At 43.5% G+C, this 6000-nt stretch overlaps 1 long non-coding RNA gene across 1 annotated transcript; it reads right to left on the reverse strand.

The window, feature by feature from the left end:
• Nucleotides 1-1473: 1473 nt before the first annotated feature.
• On the reverse strand, nt 1474-5439 carry LOC129156216 (uncharacterized). The gene is made up of 4 exons (XR_011521372.1): nt 4932-5439; nt 4592-4698; nt 3554-3662; nt 1474-3458 (listed from the first exon to the last, which is right to left on the reverse strand). It is a non-coding gene; the product is annotated as an uncharacterized lncRNA (long non-coding RNA).
• Between the last annotated feature and the right edge of the window lie 561 nt (nt 5440-6000).

A 6000-nucleotide genomic window follows, 5' to 3' on the forward strand; every position in this document is an offset into this window, starting at 1 on the left:
TATTTGGACAGACTTCAGGTAAGTTATTAATAAAAAGCTAGAACAATAAAGGCCCAAGAACAGATCCTTGAGGAACTCCTGTATCACAGTCTAAATTTGGAGATTTAACCCCATCCCACACCACACACTGTTTCCTGTGTGAGAGATATGAGGCAAACCACTGAAGCGCCTGACTGGAGATATTAGACTGAGTCAATCTGGACAACAATATCTGATGGTTTACAGAGTCGAAAGCCTTCTTCAGATCTAAAAATACAGCTCCAACACAGCAACTCTTGTCCAGCAAGCTCTTCACGTTCTCCACTAACATACACAGGGCAGTATCTGTGGAATGATGTGCCCGAAAGCCAAACTGCAATGGATGTAATGAGGGTTGGGTGTTTTCTAGGTGAGCAGTGAGGAGTTTAACCACCCACTTCTCAGCTATTTTTGATACGACCGGGAGTGTCACCTAAAAACCTGAAAACAAGGCGAATATTCATTCTTTCTAGGTGAAACCTAACTTGTGTCAGTCTTTAGAAATCTGATTTGCTTATCATACTGGCAAAACATGCTAATAAAACAGATTTGTGTGGTGACGGTGGCACAGGAGTAAAGTGCTCGCCCCGTAATCGGAAGCTTGCAGGTTCGAGCCCCGCTCAGTTTGTCGCTGTCATTGTGTCTTTGGGCAAGACACTTAACCCCACTTGCCTAATTACTGGTGGTGGTCAGAGGGACCGGCGGCACCTGCGCCCCTTGCCTCTGTCAGTCCGCCCCAGTGCAGCTGTGGCTACATTGTAACTCATCCCCACCAGGGTCGGATTGGTCACTGCAGACGCCGAACCAATCCGCCAGTTGGTCTCCCGATCCCTCCTACCCTCACTCGTGAACAAGACCCCGAGATTCTTAAACTCCTCCACTTGAGGTAGGACCTCTGCCCCGACCCGGAGTTGGCAAGCCACCCTTTTCCGGTCGAGAGCCATGGTCTCAGATTTGGAGGTGCTGATCCTCATCCCAGCTGCTATGTTAAGGGCATAATTACTTGTAACTCAAATAATGTAATGTATTTGTTAAAAGGCCCCTGTGGTAAAGTCTATATTGGTAAAACAACAAGGCCACTCAAACAGAGGACCAGTGAACATAAGAGTTCAATTGGACCAGGGGTGTCAAACTCAAACTCACACGGGGCCGAAATGAAACTCTGGGACGGAGTCGAGGGCCAAACGTAATATTTTTTGAAAAAGTGACGACAAATTAGCACATTTTCTTTATCAACATATATGCAATTTTGAACCTTTAAATTTGGAAACAAGCTTATTTCTGCATTAACACTGAATGTGGAATAACCAAATTACACACGAGCAAGTCAGTTACAAATAAAACGCATCAGTGGTATTCATTACTTGTGGTATAATCAACATTTTTAAAATCTATTCAGGATTTATGTTTTCTTGTTTATTCATTTTTCTTATTGTTTATTCTCCTTTTTTTCTCCTGTAATACGTGTCATCGCTGCTGTGACGTCTAGCTTTCCCCACTGAGGAACAATAAAGGGATTTTCTATTCTATTCATCTATCTGCAGCCTTTCCACTTCCTGTTTACTGTAGGTTAAATCTTTTCTCACGGGCCAACAGCAAAATAAAAATATTATTTTATCTTAAATGAAAATGCAACATCTCACCTGTTAACTTTCATGTTTTGGAGCAGAAAAAGAGCATAAAACCAACATATTTAAAGCTCAGTTTGCTCCACTGGTTTACTGTGATGCTCACCTGTTCCAGCCAGATACCTGCATCATGGGGTTGATCTGAGCTGAGGAGGAGACTCCTGTTGTTTTGTTCATCTTCATCATAATAATGACAACATTAGATGACAACAGGAGGAGCTCACATAGGTTTGTGCTGATGAACATGTCTGAGCAGCTTGACCGCGTTGTTGTGAGTCGTGGAGGAAACACAACAACAGCAGCCACAGAGCCGTGCTGGTTTGAGCGTGTCGCTGCTCGCTGGAGTTATATCGGCTCTGTCTGGACGTTAGTTTGAAAACTTTCTCTTTAAGTCGTGAACACATTACTGAGCGGCTAGAATCTCCGTTTCTGGGCTTCAACGTCAGAAAACAGCTGAGTGAACTCAGAGCTGAGTGAAAGGAGTGTAGTTCGTCCGAGACAGCGGAGCTGCAGACACCCAACTACCTCTGACTGTCTCGGCGCTGAAAAACACAAAGGAGGGGGCGCGTCTGCTCCGCGCTGGCGCCGCAAAGCATCATGGGAGTTGTAGTATTTGCGGTAAAATTGGCCAGCGGGCCAGTTTTAATATATTTTTGATATTTATCTCGCGGGCCACATAAAAATGCTCCACGGGCCGCATCTGGCCCGCGGGCCTTCACTCTGACATATGTGAATTGGAAGAAAAGACTTGACTTATCCAGTAACACGCCATTTCAATGACTTTTCACACCCTATGTCTTCACTCAGATTCCAGGGGATTGAACATATTTCATTACACAGAGGAGGTGATATAGATAAAAAACAAAACTCTGCCAAAGGGAACTGTTCTGTATCTATATGTTGAAAACACTTCAACCACTAGGTTTAAATGAGGATTTTGAAATGTCTGTGTTTCTTTAACCCTCCCACTGTCTTCATGGGCGACCCCGTGAGGAAAGTTGACCATGGAGCAGGATTGATGGTTAACCCCTTGAGGTCCACGTGGCAGGGGTGAGGTGGTGCTCACTCATCACCCCTGCCACAAGTTGGTTTTAACCAGACGTTAGCCTGTTGCCTCTTACTAACCTCTGCTCTTCCTCGCAGAAGCTCCTGGTTCCTGATCTCCAGCAGTTACCTCTTCAGGCATCCGTCAAACATTTTAATAAACTGTTTTTAGCTCATTTGTCTCCTGAGTTTCTCTGCATGAAGGTCAGGTTATTGCAAAAATCATGACATTAGCAATTGCACCACTCTGTTAAACAGCTGATATTAATTTCAAGTGTATCTTTGAAAATACATTGAATGTCAACGTGAATGAAAGGCATCCATTCAGCTTTCAGTGTCTAATGCAGGCTTTTATGGACAGGCACCAAAACAGGAAAGTTATAAATTGAGATTTATTTACTAAATCAGGTAAACCATAATAAAACACTAATGTTTAAATTCCAGAGGAGGGAGGAAGGCTTTATAGCAGCATCCATATAGCTGGTATCCAGCACGTTTTAGTTGTTTCCCTGCTCCAACACACTTGAATCAGGGGTTGAATTACCTGTGCAGCAGCTCTGCAGAAGCCTGTTAATCACCTGCTGACAGAAATCAGGTGTGTTGAAACAGAGTTAAAACTAAAACGTGGTGGATACCGGCCCTCCAGGCCCAGAAGTAAACACCCCCCCCCCCCTGCTTTATAGGCACAGAGAACTCCCATCATGATCCTGGAGACGGCACAAGGAGATGACAACATGCGTGTGCCCTCCCAGATCACACCAACACCACCTGACCACACGGAGGCATGTGTAAGAAAGAAAAACTGGTCATGTATGAGTCCTAAACAAAAAGTATGAACAAAATCAATTTTACAGTTGTTTAACCTGCTGAGCATCTTCTCCCCAAAGAGCTGCACAAAGGTGCAACTGGCTCAGAACCAGGGTGCTCCGTTATGCAAGTGGTCACCTCCTCCTGCTGACACCCGAGGATTACCTACAACAAAGGGAAAACTGATATCAATAAGGAAATAATTAAATCAGAGCTAAGAGTTTAATTTTAGTGTGACCTTTGAGATTGTGTGAAATAAATGTGGACATTATGATTTTCTCATTGTGGGGTCAGTACCTTGGGCGTTTCTCTGCAGCAACATTTTGTCTGGCTGACAATGAAGTAGAAAAGTCACCAGTTGAGGCAGAGTTGGACTATATTACTCCAGCTAAGCTACATCTAAACTAGACACTAGTCACCAGACTATAGTTACTATAGTTTTAGATTTAATGAAGGCATCAGCGGTGAGAGAAATTGGTGTGTGTTTATGTATGTATTAGGTGTGACAGAAAAAGAAGAGGGTTCTAATTATTTCGATGCCAAACAAGCTTGTAAAATAAAAATGCTTGTGGTGCATTACCTAGATCAGTGCTTCCCAACCATCTCTAACCAGTACCTCACAAAATATATCATTTTGTTTTATCCATTGTTTACATTTTGTGTCCCACTTCCTCAGGCGCTTATGCGATCTGTTTCACTTCAGAAATGTAAAAGTGGTATCAAATGTACTGTTCATACAAACTTAAGCAATAAAAACATCAGATATGGATCTGATTTAGGGTGACAGAAACCACATTGAATCTGATTTGTCCTGTTCTGACAAACAAATGTCAGATCTGTACACTGGTAAGAAATTTATTTTCAAACATACTCACATAGATAATTATTCAGTCAGAGTTACATCATATAATCCATTCGTTTCACTGAAAAAGGAACAGGCAGAACTATGAACTTGTTTAGCCCGTCCAAGTAACATGGAATAAAAAATGTATCTGAATGTAAATGTAGTTTAAATGTCTTCCCACAATAGCTCATGTAGATTCTGTCTGGGTTATACCATAAAAATCCTGCAGTTCCACTAAAATAGTATCTACCTGCAAAACAGCCTGTTAGCTCAGCTTTCTGCTGCTTCCTCTGTAGCGAGTTAGCTGTACACAGGTTAGCTCCAGTAGCAGCAAAGTCTCTGACGTTCCACAGATTCCTGAAAAATTAGCAAACGTATTAACATAAACTGCAATAATTTATTCCATGAAACCAGTAATGAATATGTTAAGATGAGTTGCTGCTAAGCAAGCCATTGTGCTAGCCTTGAGGCTAGCACAATGGCTTGCTTAGCAGCTAGCTAGTGAGCTAACATCTGGTTAAAATCAACTTAAAAAGTGGCTTAACTTACAGATTAACTAAGAAAAGATAAAATATATTATCAATACTCACTTTAGATCCTCAGTAGACACCACAGACAGCAGAAATAATGTGTTTGGGGCTCAAAATTCATGCTGTTGACTGAGGTGGGGGGGGGGGGGAAAGTATTGGAGGCTACATCACTTCCAGGTCACTGAACTGTCACTCTAGAGAAACCACTGTCCTATAGAGCTCCAGGAGTTGACGTCACTTCTCCCGGCATGCAACAGTTCAAATCGAAACGGCGCCATATTGGCATGCAGAAGCCGGCAGCTGGACTATTTATTATTGTCAGAAAACTCAATCAAACGGGAAATATGGTAGATTCCTGTTGTGCCCCAGGATGCAGAACAGACGCGGACGACATAAGGAATGAGCCATCTACAGGATTCCCCAAGATCCGGAGCGCCGCAAACGTTGGATCATTGTAATAAAATGCGCTAGTGACCGGGCTAAAATGAAGCTGTGGGATCCCGAGAGTAAAGGTTTTCACTTATGCAGCGACCACTTCATATCAGGTACTTAAACCAACGTTTTCTCAACTGTGTATGGTATTTATTTTAAATGCTTTTATTACGATTCTTAGTGGGCTTCCTAAACTTATTTTGGCGTGGCTTTTTCTGTCTTATTACTCATAGCAACAAGTAAACATCACGTAAAACGTTGCCTGGTGAGTTCTGCGTGCTGCCGTTTACGTGTTTTATGATCACAGCAATTAACCGGCTAAGCTGTATTTAATTTTTAAGCAATGGTTGATCAATTGTCAGATCACACATAAAAAGCACTTTGGATTGCTATTATCTGTCTCACCGAGACTACTTACGTGTAAATCTGTTATTTGTCCGTCCATCCATCCATTTTCATCCGCGTATCCGGAGTCGGGTTGCGGGGGCAGTAGCGTGACTTCCCTCTCCCCAGCCACCGGAGCCAGCCTCCTCCGGCCGGGGGAATCCCGACAGCTTCTGGCTTCGGAGCGGGCAGTAGAGTCGAGAGTCTCAGACCTTCTCCCCAGCTCCTCCGGCCGGGGGAATCCCAAGGGGTTCCCCCGGCCAGGTCCGGTGTTGTGCCGGTAAGAAGTCCGCTCCGACAGCTTCTGCCGTTT

Source organism: Nothobranchius furzeri, chromosome 1 (assembly GCF_043380555.1).
Source record: "Nothobranchius furzeri strain GRZ-AD chromosome 1, NfurGRZ-RIMD1, whole genome shotgun sequence".
Lineage (NCBI taxonomy): Eukaryota > Metazoa > Chordata > Actinopteri > Cyprinodontiformes > Nothobranchiidae > Nothobranchius > Nothobranchius furzeri.